The 20,194-nt window shown below is 37.2% G+C and overlaps 1 long non-coding RNA gene across 2 annotated transcripts in view; it reads right to left on the bottom strand.

The window, feature by feature from the left end:
• LOC310721144 overlaps positions 1-20,194 on the bottom strand; it is an 82,298-nt gene that overhangs the window by 36,112 nt on the left and 25,992 nt on the right. For both annotated transcript variants that reach the window (XR_014531947.1, XR_014531948.1), the window contains one exon: positions 10,124-10,302. This is a non-coding gene — a long non-coding RNA (uncharacterized lncRNA). The remainder of the gene's footprint in view (positions 1-10,123; positions 10,303-20,194) is intronic.

Genomic DNA, 20,194 nt, shown 5'->3' with positions numbered 1-20,194 from the left:
TCGACACTATAGATCATGATCTTCTCCTAGATCACTTACAAAATTACCAGACATGCATTAAGCTGGTTTAAATCCTACCTGTCTGATCGTTACCATTTTGTAGACTTAAATGGAGAGCTATCATGGTTAATGCAAGTAAATTATGGCGTACCACCAGGTTCAGTTCTAGGACCCCTGCTTTTCACTATATACATGCTACCCATAGGTAATATTATTAGAAGGCATGGGATTAGCTTCCACTGTTACGCTGATGATACCCAGCTATATATCTCAATTAAACCAGACGATACAGCTCAATTGGCTTGGATAACTGAGCGTGTTAAAGAATTATAAGACTGGATGACTTATAACTTTTTATTATTAAATTCTGATAAGACGGAGATTTTGCTCATCGGCCTAAAAACCAGTACACAGAAGCTCCAGCATTTCAACCTGCATTTTGACGGATGTTCTGTAACTACTAGTTCAACAGTAAAAGACCTGGGAGTTATTTTAAACACCAACTTGTCTTTTAAAACTTATATCACCATGTTACAAAAACGGCCTTCTTCGACCTTAGAAATATTGCTAATCTAAGAAACATGTTGTCTATATCTGATGCAGAGAAGCTTGTCCATGCATTTATGACTTCCAGACTGGACCATTGTAATGTATTACTAGGTGGATGTCCTGCATCTTTGATAAACAAGCTACAGTTAGTCCAGAATGCAGCAGCCAGAGTTCTCACAAGGTCGAGAAAATATGATCATATAACCCCAATCTTATCATCCCTACACTGGCTACCTGTTAAGTTTCGAATCGACTACCAACTACTGCTACTTACTTACAAAACACTAAATGGTGTAGCTCCCAATTATCTATCCAGTATTCTAACATGCTACAATCCATCACGCTTCCTGAGATCTCAAAACTCGGAACTTCTAGTAGTTCCTAGAATAGCAAAGTGCACTAAAGGTGGTAGAGCATTCTCACATTTATATGCTAAACTTTGGAATAGTCATCTGACAGTGTTCGTGGCTCAGACAAAATCTCCCAGTTTAAGTGCAGATTAAAAACGTATCTTTTTAGCAAAGCGTACACATAACACACATCACATCATAACCTTGAGCTCCAGTACATCTGATCAAATGCACATTATCAACTTGTGCTGTTAATATCAGGAACAGCAGTTATGCTAATTCCTCTCTACTGCTTCTCTTTCTCTACCCATCCTGAGGCATCCTGAGGTTGCTCCAGCCCCAGTCATGTCCCACCTTATGAAGATTGTGGACCTTTAAAGAAGTAGATGCCGACCCAGCAAACATCCTGAACCATCTACAGATGTACCAGTGCCAATTGGATCCCACTTCAAGTGGAGTTTGGACACTGGACCTCCTTAAGTGTTTAAAGGATCTGGCCTGGACAAGCTGGTGTTGGATCTATGATTATCGCAAATGTTGAGCTATTTTATGAGTTTTATAACCACAAATAACTGTAAAAGACTGTAGAAAGAACATTACTGATAATCTTACATTCCAGTATTCATGTTATTTCTCACTCTCCAGTGTTCTGTATTGTTCAAAGATTTATAATCACACTCTTGATGTCATGCAAATGAGGATGGGTTCCCCTTTTAAGTCTGGTTCCTCTCAAAGTTTCTACCTCATAACATCTAAGGGGGTTTTTCCTTGCCACAGTCGTCATGGCTTGCTCATCAGGGATAAATGCACACCATTCACCTTTACTCTTAAAATTCTGTAAAGCTGCTGTGGGACAATGTCTGTTGTGAAAAGCGCTATAGAAATAAACTTAACTTGACTTTACTTGACAGCTCTGTCCACAGAAGAAGGACAGAGGGATGAACTGTTCTTGGACAAATTCCAGGACTTAACTGTCTGGGCAGTTAACTGGATCTAAGTGGTGTTCCACAGCTCTGGGCAGTGTATTATTGTACCCCCTGCCTGAGATAGAAGGAAGGGTGTTCAAGAAGGGCTACCAGGTCCAATACCAGGCTACCAGGTCCTATAAAAAATCATAAAATGCTTAAAACATTTACATTTTACATTTGTGGCATTTAACAGACACCCTTGTCCAGAGCGACATACAAAAGTGCTTTGAGTCCCTATCAATGAATAGATCTACACTGGTACACTTGATTACAAACTTAAAATAAATAAAAGTGTTAGTTTAAGTGCTTCAGGAAGAGGTGGGTCTTCACCCGTAGCTAAAAAATAGCCAGTGACATCGCTGTACAGACTTCTAGGGAAAGTTAATTTCACCACCTCGGTGCCAGAACAGAGAAGAGCCTTGAAGTATACTTACTTCTTACCCTGAGAGAAGGTAGTACCGGTCGAGCAGTGCTATAGGATCTCAGGCAGCATGGTGCACTGAGAGGTGTGATAATATCTCCAAAGGTAAGAGGGTGCTGCTTCATTTTTGGTCTTCTATGCAAGCATCAGTGTTTTTAATCTGATGCGTGTAGCTACCGAAAGCCAGTGGAGGGAATGCAGCAGTGAGGTGGTGTGGGAGAACTTGGGCAGGTTGAACACAAGTCGTGCAGCTGTGTTTTGGATCATTTGCAGTAGACAAATAGTGTTCAGAGAAAGACCTGCCAGCAGTGAGTTGCAGTAGTCCAGTCTCAAAATAACAAGAGACTGAACAAGCACCTGAGCAGCCTGTGTGGACAGAAATGCTTGAATCCTTCGGATGTTGTAGAGAATGAACTTTAGCAGCATGTGTGGAGAAGGACAGTTGATTGTCCATAGTTACCCCAAGGTTGCAAGCAGTGGCTGAAGGGGAGAGCAGAGAGTAATGAAGAGTTATTCTCCAGTTAGCATTATAAAAACATAGCCATAGTTTGTTTTTTTATTATTGGTGGGTTTTTTTCCTTTCTGATGCAAGCATTAGTCAGATATTCAAAAATGCACTTGGAGGCAAGTTAAAGACACTAGTGTAAAAAGCTTATGGACAAATCAAATCCCAAATATATATATAAAAAAAATAATAATCTTACGTACACTAGTTCTGTTATTTTTCATAAGAAATGGATATCTTTTACTCAACAGTGTACTCTTCAGTTTAAATTGGTTTAGATGTTCATACTTAATTTACCCAAACAAACCTTTGCACATGATTGAATCTGTAGAGACTGATACACATAATTCTGAAAAACAATCTTTCCCCAGCATTCTACAGCAGTTTTCCCAAAACTGCTTTTTAGTTTTGAGTGTGGGGATCAGTCGGGTAAAATTAAATGGATGACAGAAATGCTGACATTTCTTTAATGCTAATGCTAACTGGAGTATCACCCTCCCTATCTCTCTCCTGCAACCTGTGGCTTTAGACTTGTTAGATTTTTCTTGCTCTTATTTCGTCCTCTTTGAGGAAAGAGATGACACCGTGCGCTCTTCTTCCTCTTCTGCCGTTCCTTCAGTCTAGTCTCTGAGCTAATAAAACCGAGCCTGTCAATCTTTTTGCGAGCTAACGATTAGCACACAGCAGAAAAGTGTTCAAGTAAAAAGAGGAGAGATCAAACATGGGGGGAAGAAAATGGAAGCACCACAACGGCCACTTTGCTGTTTGAACGCTTTAGCCAGGAATAACAATCCATAATTCATGAGCCTCTGTCTAGCCCAAAGACACACAGCCAATGTAGCATTTATTATTCATTGCGTACACCTCATGTGTCGAGCTTTCAAACTAATGGATTGCAAGTGCAAAGGGTTTTGAAGTTTTCCTGTGTTACATGTATCAGTGGCAATCCAATTGTTTGTTATGCAAAAACAAGGAAAAAGAACAAACAAATGTTAATCTGGGAGAAATTAGTGGTGAAATTTGCGCTAGGTGGAAAACAATCAGTTTTTTCAAAACAATAACTTACACTGAGCTGTACAATACGACTAAATAAAGTCTGCTGAGGAATGAAAGATTCCTTCCAGTGTGTCCTTACTCTGAGTCATGCTAGTAGGCTAGTGTGTGCATACACACACTCAAACAAGCAGAACGTGGGAGAATTCCACAATGAGGTCATACACCTCAAATAAACCCAAGCAAATGAGAAAAGGTCTCTGATATCGAGTTCAGAAAAAAAAATTTCAGCAAATGCGCTTGACCTGAAGGTTGTAAAACGTTTACTTTAGCACGTCATCTATACCAGGTGACCTTCATAAGCATTAACTATTTTCATGAAAATAAAATCTAAAATCTTTTCAGTAATGATACAACACATGGGCTTTAATAAAAGTTTGTATTACACATATTAAAATTATTGTTATTTGCTTTTTTTTTGTGTACTAAAGAGGTTATACCATCCTATAGCCTTTAATACACAATTATTACAAGATACATAGTGTACTATACGGATTATCACAGGCTTTATAGTTTACCACTGGAAAAATTTTGCACAATATTTCCAGTGTACAATAGGGATCATTAAAGGCTTAATAACATACTACATGGAATATTGCAGATTTTTAGTGTACAATAGGGATTATACAAAGTTGTCTCTATATATACAAACTTTAAAGTGTTCTACAAGGATGATTTAAAGCATTGTACTGTACTATAAGGATTATATTATTATTTATAGAACACTATGTAGCCTAAGGTACTCTCTGTAATAAAAGTTGTACTACAGACTTTATAGTGTATTATAACAGGCTTCAAAGTGTATTACAGAGATTATAACTAGCTATAGAGTGTGCTATATGGATTATAACAGGCTTCCAAGTGTATAATAGAGATTTTAACATGATTTATAGAAAACTATATAGCTTGAGGTACTCCTGGGAATACAAGTAATATTGCATTCTTAATAGAGTAGTAAGAGATTTTGAAACGAGAAATAGAGAAGTAGAGTACTTTATAGTGTATTATAAGGATTATAACAGGCTCCATAGTGTATTATTGAGATTTTTACCAGGCTTCATATTGTATTATAGGGATTAAACAGGCTTCATTGTGTATTATAGCCCGATTTATAGTGTACTCTATGGATCATAACAGGCCTAATAGTATCCACTAGACAATATTAAGGCTATAAAGGTTTGTAGGGTTATTAAATTTGTGGTTCCTAATAGCCACAGATATAGCACTTGTACTGAATTATAGACCCATTATACTGTATAACTGGACATTTCTTACTGTAAGATTTTTACTCTTGTAAACTCACAGAAGAAATCCAGAGTGTATTTGATTGCTGCATTTTGTGCTGCATATAAAGATATAGATTTCAAATTGGTTTGTAGATGGTGAGACCAAAAGGTACTTTACAAATTATCCCTCAGACATCTACATATTCAAACTTCAGGTCAAATCAGAAAGGGGTCCACTGATTTTCTGAAATGCGGGCTCCTGAATGTGAAACTGAAGTGATCAACAAGTTGATTTTAGTGCTAAGGAGCAGCAGAGAGGGGGCAGTGACAGCTCGCTTTTAATTTATAAACAAATCTGACAGTTTAATAGGACATAAAGGAAATGCAGTCATCTGTTCTGTATCTTATACAGATGCTTATGGCTCACTTTGTACCACTGTAATGTTTTTATTATTGCTTTTCTCATATGCTGTATTTAAAGATATTTGATAAATATATATATATAAATAAAAATCTATATTGAACACTATAAGGTCTATAATACAATATATAACCTATTGTACATTATAAGGCCTATACTGGATCATATAATGTGCATTAATGGAGAAGGACTGTGCTGGTACTGATCGTTAAGAACAAGGGAGATGTGCAGACCTGCAGTAACTACAGGGGAATAAAGTTGATCAGTCACACCATGAAATTATGGAAAAGAGTAGTGGAAGCCAGGCGACCATCTAAGAAGAGGTGACCATCTGTGAGCAACAGTATGGTTTTATGCCAAAGAAGAGAACCACAGATGCATTATTTGCTTTGATAATGTTGATGGAGAAGTATAGAGAAGGTCAGATGGAATTGCATTGTGTGTTTGTGGATTTAGAGAAAGCGTATGACAGAGTGCCGAGAGAGGAGTTGTGGTACTGTATGAGATATGAGATACTGTCAGGTGTGTCAGAGAAGTATGCGAGGGTGGTGCAAGACATGTATGAGGACAGTGTGACAGCAGTAAAGTGCGCAGTAGGAACGACAGACTGGTTCAAGGTGGAGGTTGGACTGCATCAAGGATCGGCTCTGAGCCCTTTCCTGTTTGCAGTGATGATGGATAGGTTGACAGACGAGGTCAGACAGGAATCTCCCTGGACTATGATATTTGCAGATGATATTGTTATTTGTGGTGAGAGTAGGGAGCAGGTTGAGAAAAACCTAGAGAGGTGGAGGTACGTGCTGGAGAGAAAGAGAGTGAAAGTCAGTAGGAGTAAGACAGAGTACATGTGTGTAAATGAGAGGGAGGGCAGTGTAGTGGTGCGATTGCAGAGAAAAGAGGTAAAGAAGGTGGAGGAGTTCAGGTACCTGGGGTCAACAGTGCAAAGTACTGGAGAGTGTGTTAGAGAAGTGAAGAAAAGAGTCAATAGAAGAGTGGCAGGAGTGATTTGTGATAGAAGAGTGTCTGTAAGTGTGAAAGAGAAAGTTTATAGGACTGTAGAAATACCTGCTATGTTGTATGGTTTAGAGACGGTGGCATTGAGTAAAAGACAGGAGGTGGAGCTGGAGGAAGCAAAGCTAAAGATGTTGAGGTTTTCGTTGGGAGTGACAAGGATGGACAGGATTAAAAATTAGTTTATTAGAGGGACAGCGCATGTAGGACGTTTTGGAAACAAGGTGAGTAAGGCGAGATTGAGATGGGGTATATCGGTAGGAGAATGCTGAGGATGGAGCCACCAGGAAGGAGTAAAAGAGGAAGACCAAAGAGGCGATTTATGGATGTGGTGAGGGAAGACATGCAGGTAGTTGGATTCAAAGAGGCAGATGTAGAGGACAGAGGGGTATGGAGACAGATGATCCGCTGTGGCACCCTCTAATGGGAGAAGCTGAATGAAGAAGATGATTGTGTCCTACATTATATACTGTATATATATATATATATATATATATATATATATATATATATATATATATATATATATATATATATATATATACAGTGAGGAAAATAAGTATTTGAACACCATGCTATTTTGCAAGTTCTCCCACTTAAAAATCATGGAGGGGTCTGAAATTGTCATCGTAGGTGCATGTCCACTGTGAGAGACATTGTGATTTCTGGATTTTTTTTTTTAGATTATGTCTCTCACAGTGAACATGCACCTACGATGACAATTTCAGACCCCTCCATGATTTCTAAGTGGGAGAACTTGCAAAATAGCAGGGTGTTCAAATACTTATTTTCCTCACTGTATATATATATATATATATATATATATATTTATATATATATATATATATATATATATATATATATATATATATATATACATATATATATATTTACAAAGTTTTTAAAGTTCAATTTTCTTACATATTATGGCACGGGGCAAAGAAACTAAGAGAACTGATATGAGATTGCCCTGACAGTAAACAAGAATGCACAGGGGGAAGGGATGTATTTAGTTATGTAATACAGTAAAGATATGTTGTTTATTAATCATTGGTGCCATTTAACTGAATACGGTCTTTATCTCAGTGTTCCCGGCGCATAGCGTTCTGCGGCTCGGTATCAGACCGACAGGATTCATGGCTCATTTACGGTCTAGCGGGACAGATCAAAAGGTGAATGGTTAAAGGGGTGAGGATTGGCGCCTTCCTCTGAGGCAGAATCATTCTTACCCCACCAGTCTCACAGGACATGTTCAGGCACAGGTTTAGAAGAAACTGGTTTTGCGCCGAGGCTTTTAACCCATACAGTACCAAAAAGGTCTTTCCCTGTGACCTCACTACGAACTTCTCATGTAGAGCTTTTTACAGCAAGACAGAAAACAGACGCTTAGCTACACTCTGTCTCCTCCGGATCACGCTTGTTAGTAAAAGCCTCAGGGCTCCTCTTGTGGCTTAAAAGATTTAAAAGTTTTCTTCCCAAAACCCTCCCACAATAAAAGTTAACTGGAGGGCTTCTAATACTGACCTCGGATTTGTACTGCTGTTCCTGTTTATAACATGTGGATCTGGGTTTATTTCATAGCCTCCTGATTTATGAGGCAAGAAAAACACAGTGAAGAAAACAAACCCAAACCTGTTAAATCTTGTGCAGACACTTTTCAGACAATCTTCTTGTTGCTCTACAAGTTTCCCAAGAATTTAGTCTCTAGGAAACTTTTTACCTGTAACTGTTGTTACATCATGTATTAAGTCTGATTTAGTGTTAAAAATAAGTTAAATTACATAAAACATATTATAATAAAATATTATAAAAAAATATTTGTTTTCTGTAAGTGATATTTAAGTGAAAAACATTTTCATTTATATATATATATATATATATATATATATATATATATATATATATATATATATATATATATATATACATACACACACACACACACACACACACACACACACACACACACACACACACACACACACACACACACATACTCACATTACATGTGATTTATTGGTTGTTTGCGGTGTTTGTAGCTGTGTCTAGGTCTATGCAGATGTGATTCATTTTTTTGGTATGTGTCTAATACACTTACCTTCATATGAACCACTCTAAAGGAAGTTCACAGGTAAACGAGCTCATCTGATGTGACACCCCATCACACAGAAACAAGACCAAAACAGCTAGAGGGTGGGAAGTGCCTAAAGTCAGCTCATTATCTGCCCTTTGTGATAGCATCAATACTAAGCCACATTAGCTGTGCTTTCCTGAGCCAAACACCACTCCCTGTCGTTTGTGTCTGGTTTAGGCTGGACCGTCATGTAATAACCAGCTTCTGTTTCTCTGAGTAAAGCTCTGAGTATTATTTTTTCCCAGACTGGACTGGGCTGGGATACTCTGTAGGCAGACAGAGATGCTCCTGCAGGATCTTTAATAGTTGCAGGGCGTCGTAAAGAGGTCTGTTTTCGGCTTTCTGATTGCTAGGTGTCGTCACAGGATGAGGAAAAGCTCCACATCTCCACCAAAAACAGCAAGCTAATGTGGCTAAATGCTAAATATAGAACAGTGTCCCCTGGTGGTCTAGTGGTTAAGACGCATCGCTCTCACCGCTGCGACCCGGGTTCGATCCCCGGTCAGGGAACCATCCCCAGCCACTCTCAGGTCCCAAGCCCGGATAAATTGGGGAGGGTTGCGTTAGGAAGTGCATTCAGCGTAAAAACATGTGCCAAATCAAACGTGCGGACGATCCGCTGTGGCGGCCCCTAACGGGAGAAGCCGAAAGAAAGTTTATAGACTTGCATGGTTTAGGCCATCACACTAATACAAGATGTGATATTCCAACTTTTATTATTTTTTACCATGATTTAACACTATATCTCTACTGAAATATAGTCATGCTTAAAACAAATATAACATTTATGGGTTTAAGTTTTTCATTTGTATTTCAAATACAATTTAAGAAATTTCCCCACTGTGGGACGAATAAAGGTATATCTTATCTTATCTTATCTTATTTTATCTTATCTTAATGTACATTAGAAGATTAGCTCTCTTCATTATTTCTTCACACAGGTAGATCAGTCAGTTAACTTCAAACACAGGTTCACTTCAGCATTTAAAAAAAAAGATGAAATTTATATATATATATAAAAAAAAAAAAAAAAACATTTTTAAATCATTTCAGAGGTCTGGTCAGGTTTAACCATGTTGGCTAGCTGGGTAGTGCTACTGGTGCAAAACCTGAAACCTGAAGACATTTTAAATTTAATTAAAAGGATCAGAAATCTTGTCAGGTTATCACATTTACTGATATAAGCTTACTGACTACAGTTAGGAATTTTAATGACGGGATGGCCTAAGACCACAAGTTGCATATATGGATTTGTTACATGCCATTGGTCGATGATTTTGTGGTCCTAATATTGTCTTTATAATAAACAAATGTAAAACTAAACATAAGATTGTAGATGTTTATATTTTCTATCTAAATATTTTTTAATCAGTTTAAGAGTTAATTGGTAAGTTGTCTTGCTCATCAAGTGGAAGTAGACTTGCTCAGCATGAACAGTGTAAACACACACCAACACTGTGACTCATATTTCATCTCTCTGTTTACCTCAGTTTCACTCAGTGACTCAGGATGAATCCTCCTCTTCTTCCAACTCACTGCTGTTTTCTCAACGAGCTCTGACATGCACCTTGTGAAAACACTCACGGGTCGTTCTTTGTGCTTAGTTACATAAATCACTGTAAGGTGTTTTTGTCACAGGCCGGTGTAGGAAAATCTCCATCATCCTGTTCAAGTTGCAGAAAACACAACCATGGTAAGCACTGCTGCCAACATTTAAAAAAAAAAGTGTTTAAAAAAAGTGAAATGAGTAATGTGACTTTTTGACCCAGGCAGATCTTCAGTGGCATGACAAACATGCTTAGGACACAATGCACCTTCGTGTCATCTGAACACATAAACTAAATATCAAGACAATGATGAAAAGTATGCAACCAAAATAACCTTTTTGCCCGTGCATACATGAAACATGACATGACTCCACCCTTCCTTTCTTGTCCCGCCTCTAGGCTTTTTATAATTTAATAATCTCATCCTTAAATGTTCTTTCAAGCTGAGGTAGCGGAGCTAAAGATGCTGAGATTTTCATTGGGAGTGACGAGGATGCGCATGTAGGGAGTTTTGGGGATAAAGTGAGAGATGCCCGATTGAGATGGTTTTGACATGTACAGAGCAGGGACATGGGGTATATCGCTAGGATGCTGATGATGGAGCCAACAGGAAGAGGAAAAGAGGAAGACCAAAAAGGAGGTTCTTGGATGTGGTGTAGGAAGACATGCAGGTAGTTAGTTTGAAAGAGGCAGATGTAGAGGACAGAGTAGTATGGCGACCCCTAACAGGAGCAGCCGAAAGAAGAAGAAGATCCTCTTTCAATATTCAAATACAATAAGATGAAAGGTCACTGATTGTATCCTATGAGCATGATGCATAACAAAACCTAAGCACTCTGCCTTAGATTTAAAAAGCAGTTGTATGCTACACTAGTAGCAGCTACATCATTTGCAACTAATTATAAAAAAAACTAAAAAACACTTAATGGTTTCACTTGTAAACTCTTAGCAATCTAGCCAAACGTATTGCTTATAAACTTCATAATGACTGTTAAAACCCGTGGCTAGCTATATTGTTGTCATGGTTGATTAAATAAAGCAATTGTTATCTTACACTTCATGATGGTGTAAGATTTTAACCAGCTAGCTAACATATTACTGTGGTGGGTAAAATCTTAGCTAGCAAACATCAAAAACCAAATGGAGTAAAGTAGCTCAGAGTTCACAGTTAGGGTAAAACTATTTAGCACCTTGGTAAAACTACTGATATTGTATGTTTAAACTCTTAGCTAGCTAAGTCATTGTGACAGCTAAATTTAAAGAGTTTACTGCAACTGTAGGAACTTTTGGTTCCTACAGGTTACTAGTTACCATACTCTTGTCGGTGTATGGGAAAATAATCAAGTCCACCACACCACCACCACATCACTTAATATTATGCTGTAACATCATCAACAGACATAAGTTAAATATCAACATCTATCTCTTAATCAAGTATCGGCTTGATGCACAAAACAGGAAACACCCCCTCCCTCCCTCTCTATCAGTATCTGTTGTCCGATGTGAAAATAAAGGTCATTTTAAAAGTCAACATTCTCTTTCAGTATCTCGGTCTCTCTGTATCTGTCTCTCACAGTATCTCTCTGTTTCTTTTTCTTTCTCACCATCTCTTTCTCCCTTTTTTTCATCTCTCTCATCTTATATACCACTATCTCTATCACCTCTTTTAATATCTCTCTCTCTCTCAGCTTTTAATATCTCAATATGTTTCTTTGTTTTTTAGAGAAACCAGGGCATGAACGCCAGCCTGGAAAGTCCCTTCCATGTAAACAGGCCGTAATCACAGAGGTGTGAGGTTTGGCAGCAGACCGAGGTTCAGACGAGGCCTGCTCACACCAGACGACCTTGTAGTGTGTACATGTGTGTGTGTGTGTGTGTGTGTGTGTGTGTGTGTGTGTGTGTGTGTGTGTGTGTGTGTGTGTGTGTGTGTGTGTGTGTGTGTCTTTGCTTGGTGTTTGAGTTTCTAGGCAGTTACACAGTAAATGCTGCTTATAAAGGCAAATTAGTGCTGAGCTAAAGGGTGTTCTGGGTTTACTTTTTGACTCAATTTTTTCATTTTAACTCCTTTTTTTTTATTTCTTTCCAACCTCCAATGTAACATCCCTCAACCCTCTTTTCGCTCCAAAGCTTGTGGAGTGAATGAAATAAATCATTTGAAATACATTTTATGCAAAACTTTGGGCACCCTAGTCAAATTCAACTGCTTATGTTATAAATTACTTTGCAAATGATAATTTACTGTATATATGATGAACTACAAAAAAGTTCAAATTAAATAAGTAATAGTGGTGTGTGCAGAAATAAGGCCTTAATTGACTCATTAGGACTCATTTAGCAGGTCAAGAACCGTCATTAGTAATAAATCCTCTGACTCGTCAAACTTTGTCCTCGCACTCAGCATCCATGGGTTACTCTAAGCAGCTGACTAAGGATCTGAAAATTAAACCTAACTGATGAGTTGCATGGCGATAAAAAATGCTTTCAATTTACAATTTTCATTGTTTAAAATTTTTTTCGGAAAAAAGCAGTTAAGGTGAACTGTGGAAGAAAGACCAAGTAAGGTTACATAGAGTTGTCTCTATGCTAAAGAAAAACCACTGAATGACAGCAAGAAACTGCAGGAAGGTTAAAGAGTTTAGTTCAGGAGCTTGGCAGCATGGACAAACATGATCTGCATAGAAGAGTCATCAGAAAAACATTTTCATAAAACAACATATAGATAAGACAGTAGCATTTAGGTTGCAAAGTACTGTGGACTGATAAAGTTAAAAAGGGTCAACTTTTTGGCCATGTTCGAGAATAGTAATCACTTTGACAACACACAAGCAAGAGGGTGAATCTGTTATTGTTTGGGATTGTGTGGCAGCCAATGGCTTAGAATAAACTTAACACATAAATGGATAAATGGGATACAGTGCCTGTGCCACAGTCAGAAAAGAGTCAGAAACTAAAAAAAGACTGAATAATAATCCGAAATATTCTTAAATATCCACAATTGACATACTACTTTATAGAGATTTAAGCTATAGCTTTTGGAAATGAAAATGTCTTTTATTTGGAGAAAGCATGTGTGTGAGGTCTGCAGGTGTACAAGTTCAGCCAATAAATATCGTGTATGACAGGATATACAGGATCACCACCACTGCCTCCACAGCAGAACCAGGAGCGAATCGCAAACTCAAAAACACTCCCACGGTCAAGCCACCATCTCCAGGTGGATCACAGATCCGTTTCCGTTTTTCCACTGGAAAAAAGCCTGAAGCTAGAAAACATCTGCAAGTTTGATGTTTGATTGCTTTTACAAGCCTTGTATTTAGTGAAGCTCAGAGCAAAGAACTCGCCTGCCATTGGAAAACTCACTTTCCTGAACCACAAATGAAGTTCATTAGCGTTCAGTAACAATGAACACACACACACACACACACACACACACACACACACACACACACACACACACACACAAAAAGCGTAGCAGAATGCAGTTCAAGGAGAGGTCATTTTAGGCTGTGGGCTTTCACACCCAGAAAGATGAGGGAAGATAGAATGACAGACAAATACATAAGCACTCAGACAAACAGATGGCAGAAACTGTTACACAGAAGAAAGATAGAAGTAGAGAGAGACAGGCAGGTGAGACAGATAGCAAATGAGAGACTGTCCAATGAAGAGACAGCAAAAGCATAGGCAGACAGACAAACAGAAGGAGTGACAGATGGCAAAAAGAGACAGAAAGATCAGACAGACAGTTAAATGGAGGAACAGTAGAAAAGAGGCAGACGGACAGAAGGCAATGCACAAAGGAAGACAAATGAATAACAGGAGATACAGAGAAACAAACAGGAAGAGAGACAGACAGACAACACAAAGTAGAGATGGGAAGAAAAAGAGAAGAGCAGTATAGAGAGACAGACAAAAGAAGTAACATAGCTATATAATGAGAAAAAGAGAGAAGGAGAGACTAACAAATATGATGATGAAGAAACAGAAGACAAAAGGTAAGAAATTAAGTTGGAGAAACAGACAAATAGAGGGACAGGTGGGAAGACAGAATCAGAAGAGACAGACAGACAGACACATAGGTAGCAGAGCAGAGCAGAACAGAGAGACAGGCATGCAGAAGTATAATCATAGAGAAGATATGAAACACAAATGGAGAAAAACATAAAAGAGACAAAACATTGAAGGAGAGACAAGAAAACAGATGGAGAGACAGACAGTCATGCATGCCAACAGACGAGTTATCCCTGTAGATTAGAGAATTACAGTCCTTTATCACAGTTCATCAATTTAGTTATAAGTAGTGAATGATTTTGTAGTTTTAATCAAAGTGTGTGTGTGTGTGTGTGTGTGTGTGTGTGTGTGTGTGTGTGTGTGTGTGTGTGTGTGTGTGTGTGTGTGTGCGTGACGGACATTTAATTCTGGATGTATCCCTGCCTATCCCAAGAGTCCACCACAACCTTAAACTGGACATATGGATATAGACGTGTTTTGATTTAAGTGCAATGACTTGTGATGCTCTGCAACACTGCAGGATCAGGTCATGTAAGATGACAGAAAAGGAGAGACAAGAAAATCATAAAAGGGAAGTAAAGAACAAATCTATCACTTAGCTATTCTAGTGCCTATGGACTACTGATCCGATTGCTAAAAGTTCTCGGGATTCTGTGACACAGAGCTAGAATCTGTACCACAGGATAATAAACTGGATGTTATTCATTCCCAGATGAGTCAATCTTCTTCAAAGTGTCTCTAAGGTGAACAAAACAGTTTTGTCTATCGGAATTTGTTCCTCTAGTTTTTCAGTTCTTAAATCAGTAAATAATTATATAGATATTATTTGAAAGAAAGAAAAAGGAAATAAACTGAATAAAAACCAGAAAAGGTAAAACAGAAAGAAAAATATTAAAAAGGGAAGAGATAGAAAAGAGAATGAAATAAAGAAAGAAAAAACAAACAAAGGTAATGCAAATACTGACATTCCACACTTAACTGATGTGAATGAGTTTATTAGCTAACCCTAGCTAACTAACCAGCTAGCTATGTTGATTAAAATAAAAATGAAAGGGCAAAACAGATGTACAAATTGCCATATTTGTGAATATTTATAGCTTCGGACATATTTAATGAAGGCGAACGTATAGAGAGGGTCTTAGGCCATTTCTAATTATTTATTACAAAAATAATAATCCATTGATATTATATGTTACACGTAGACGTTTAAAAGATTTATTGTTTATTTTGATTTTGCGTATATGTGCCAGGAGTAGAACCTGAAGGAGAACAGCTGCTGGAGAAATGTTATATTCGAGGGATGAACATAAATTTAAAGTGCAGACAGAGACGATACACGTGTTTCACCTGGAGCACCACACTGAAGGACCTAAACAAGCTGAAAAGGCTTTCTTGTGCTCTGTGTGTGTGTGTGTGTGTGTGTGTGTGTGTGTGTGTGTGCTGCCTCCAGGCACTACATCTGCTGAACATTCAGGAAACTCAATTACTTAATGACTTGCGCCTCACAGATAGTTGAAGCCAGGGTCAGCCTATTTGGATGAATTACGCAGGTCGGTTGTGTCCTAATCCATTAAACGAGACTCACACTCTGCTCCACATCTGTCACGCAACCTGATCCAAATCCCTTCACCTTACTCTAGTTACTGCAGCCGTAACACTGGAGCTCTTTTGCCCTCACCTTTCACCTCCCTGCCTCGGTCAATTTCTTTCTTTCTTTCTTTCTTTCTTTCTTTCTTTCTTTCTTTCTTTCTTTCTTTCTTTCTTTCTTTCTTTCTTTCTTTCTGTCTGTCTGTCTGTCTGTCTGTCTGTCTGTCTGTCCGTCCGTCCGTCCGTCCATCCATGCTGATATATATATATATATATATATATATATATATATATATATATATATATATATATATATATATATATATATATATAATTATTATTATTATTTTTTTTTTTTTTTTTATTGCACTATATTAATGGAAAAATAAATATTTCAAGAATACATTTTAATATCTTCAAAACCTCACAATATTCATAATATCAGAAAGAAAAGAAGCCACAATATTTGTTTTAATAAACATGAATTTTAATTGAACACTATAAAAGAATTTTGAATATCTCTGTAACAGAAATACTTTCTCATAATTGTTCTCATGATATCAGGCATAACCTTGCCCTTTAAAATTGTGTATATTTTATTACTGTATAATAATGTTTTACTCTAAAAAGTTTACTCTAAAAAAAATTTTTTTTTTTTTTGTTTAAACCATTTTAAACCTCAACTAATGAAGTCTAGGTATAGTTTGGAGCTCCTGTGTTCTATGTCACAATTGACAGTTAATATTGTTTAATCAAACATCAGATTAAACAATGATTCAGAAACAGAATCCTGGAACAATTCGTAGTGAATGTGTTCACATGACACATTTTCTTAATGCCATTAGTCTCTGATCATTCAACTTTTGGCAACAGGGTTTACTGAAAAAGCATCCTTTTACACTTGTTACCATGGCAACTGTAAAACAGATTCCTTTTTTCCAGTTAAATGCATTTTTAACCCCTTAATAAAAAGAAAGTTTGTAGAGTTGCTAGCTGCTAAGACATTAACAAAGTGTTGGATTGAAATAACCAAAAGTCTTTGAAACATTGAGAACAATTGAAAATATTCCCTAGCTAGCTAAATTAACCTTTTTAACACAATTTCATTTGCAAAACATTTACATGTAGTTTTATTTTGTTGACATAACATGCACTAGCTGACTAACTTCAGACTTTGTTTTGAACCATCTTTACATGTCCTTGTCTGCTTCTTTCTAGCAAAAATACTCCATCCGAACTTCATGCTAACTCTGCTGGAAGCTAATGTGAATGAGATTAGCGCTTCACAATGAACTGCTCCAGGCAAATGATGTGGTTGACTCAGATTAAGATGAATGTGTCGGCGTTCGGAGCTAATTAAGGCCCGGAAGACCCGGAGCGAAAATAACACGTCAAACCTGAACGTCTCACAAAGTAGGTTCAAGTAAAACTTCATCTCTGAGCCATGAGACGAGAACGAGACAAACGAAGAGAAGCTTTTTTTTCCCAGGGATTCACACGGCTGCTCACTTTAATGAAGCACTCAGAGAGAATTAAGGTCACCTCTGAAGACCAGGAGGTGACTAGATCCCTCTCTCTGTCTCGCTTTCGTACTGAAAGAATGACTTAATGATCTGCCAAACGAGGCGTGGAGGAATTCGAGGGCTTAATTAGCGCTAATCCTGAGCGTTTGTAGACTTCACACAAAGGAACGATTGGAGGTGTTTTGGTGGAACTAGCTGCTGTGCTAATCTCAGTAAAAGAAAATGTAATTTTTAAATTTAAAACACAAATTCACAGTCAGTTAGCTTTTACAAACATTAAATAGTTTTAGACAAATGTCTTTCTTCAGGACATGTTATTGTTGAAATGTTAAACCTTCAGGCATTTCTGGATAAATTCAGGTATTTTAAAAATAAACTTAAAGAAAAAAGTGATTATGTTGACAAAGCATGAGACATTTTACAGGGAGAAAGATATTTCTATACAGCTATTCAATTTATTTTTTGTAATATTAAATATTTAAGAAAAACAGCATATATAAAGGCTTGCATTTGTTACACATGGGTACCAAACTGAAAGCCCTTTACCGAATATATATGTGTCTTTGGATGCAGTGGCATGGAATTGTTCCTTAACTTGAACTAGGAGACACAAATCTGACTTTACTAACACCCTTGTACCTCAATCTCCACAAGCACACTCCAAAATCAAATAGAACATCTTCCCAGTAGAGTGGAGGTTATGATAAAGGCAAATGGGGACAAACCGTAGAATAGGAACCATATGCATCTTCTGGTCATGTGTCTACAAATCTTTTCTATAGCTATTCCTGTTTTCTCAGTTTTGTTTATTTTGTATGTCAATACTAACTAGCATTTTGGTTTGTAAGATATAATCTAGCAATTCAAAGGGGAACAATAATGTAAGAAATATCTTTATGACCAAAACATCCTTAGATTCTGCCTGTTTCTAATTTGAAAGTGGTTACAATAGATTAGCATAAAAGGGTTATTGTTATTAAAGATAATTACTATATGTAAATCATGGTGGTTAAGGATGACTTTATAAAGATCATTTGTCCTGAGTCATCAGCGTGAAGGTCAAAAAGAACTATGGCATAAAAAGAGCAAATGTCCTATGTGACAAATTATTTATCAAACTGAGCATCTTTGAAGTACAGCTGGGTTAGTGCTCGTTCTGCCACTCTCTCAGTCATTTCATCTTATTTCAAGCACCATTTAGGATTTAAAATGAAGTCTGAAACCCGCTGCTGCTGAACTCATCACTATGTCTTCATACGTTCAAAACATCATACAGAAATAATAATAAACATCTAAAAAAATTTTTGGTTGTGACTGAATAATTAATGGTTTTATTTGCAGAGTAAAATATGATGCATCAGCGCTTAGTAGTGACTTTATTGTAATTGCATCCTTTATACAGTATATGCATGTGTGGGTATGTGTGTGTCCTCAGATAAAGAGAACACAGTTTATGGTTAACAATCCAAAAAGAATTCTGTAATCTGGCGAGTAATAAACCATTGGTTTTGTTTGTGTAATTTTTTTGTTTATTAATTTAGTGACATCTCAAGAAGTTTCTCACAGTTTCTATGTAACGTGACAAGTTGTGTGGAGAGTGTTTGTGTGTATGTGTGTGTGGGGGGGGTTATACAAACATTCCATTCATATTCAGGACTGAGCGATACCTTTTACCGTCTTTTATAATATAATTTCTAAGACATCAGATGTTTTTTTTTTTTTTTTTTTTAAACAAACTGTAGCTGCTTTTCTTTTGTTTAAAGTGATTTTTGTTTAATAATTTTTTTATAGATTTTTATAAATAATTAAATATAGGTTTTTTTAATAAATAATGCTTTTTGTAATGTAAAACACAATATTTCATGGACCACTGCCATTGTTTACTTATTAATTAATTGTAACTCTAAAATAATAATTTGCTTTGGTATAAAAAAAATTATTTTTTTTCTTTATAATATAGACTTTTTTGTATTAAGATCAATGTTTGTATTTTTATGTTCTTTTCAATAAAAATTTCATTTTAATTATATATAACCATAATAGTATTTATTTTTGTTTTCATCATTTTTCTCCCGCTTATCCGTAATTCGGGTCGCGGGGGCAGCAGTCTAAGCAGACCCCCGCCTCCGACTGCTGCCCAATCCACACAGCACCGTCCCTTACGGTCCCTCCTGCAGGTGGTGAGCCCACGGGAAGGCGGCCCCACGTCACGCCGACGTCACGGACCTTGATATTTCCCCCGTAAGGGACCCCCGGAGCATAGAGAGCATAGAGGGTTAAGGGCCTTGCTCAAGGGCCCAAGAGTGGCAGCTTGGCGATACCGGGGCTTGAACCCCAGACCTTCCGATCACCAACCCAGCGCCTTAACCGCTGGAGCCACCACTCCCCCATTTTTTTATTTTTGTATTAAAAATTATTTTTTACCATCATATTAAAATCTAAAACTATAATAGCTGTGGTATAAAAGTAATAAATCTTATTGCACACATATTGGTTTGTTCTTTATGGGTTATTTCAACATTTAGTTGTTTTCGGTTGTGAATCGTTGTTCTGAACACTTCAACACATCTCTCCATCTTTCATATCACTGTGTCAGTTTGTGTATAGTTCAGTTGCTTCAGAGCTGCTCCTGAAGGTAATATACTCGTGCTGAATTTTACGTTCACCTTACACATATAACTCTATGCTGCTCCGATCGACACAGGAAATCAGATGGAATTTCCCCTGGGAATAAAACTGTAGTTCTACCCTTAATTTTTTTTTTTTGTCTCTGCTAGATATTCTATACTGTAGGTGGATTTTACTGTATTACATGCATCAGCAAGAGAAATACAAAAATTATATAATGCAATAAATCATCATATATAAATCATTTAATTTAAACATCA

This window comes from Silurus aristotelis (assembly GCF_946808225.1).
Source record: "Silurus aristotelis genome assembly, chromosome: 1".
NCBI lineage: Eukaryota > Metazoa > Chordata > Actinopteri > Siluriformes > Siluridae > Silurus > Silurus aristotelis.
The sequence above is the reverse complement of the archived record's forward strand: the minus strand, read 5'-3'. Positions and strand labels throughout refer to the sequence as shown.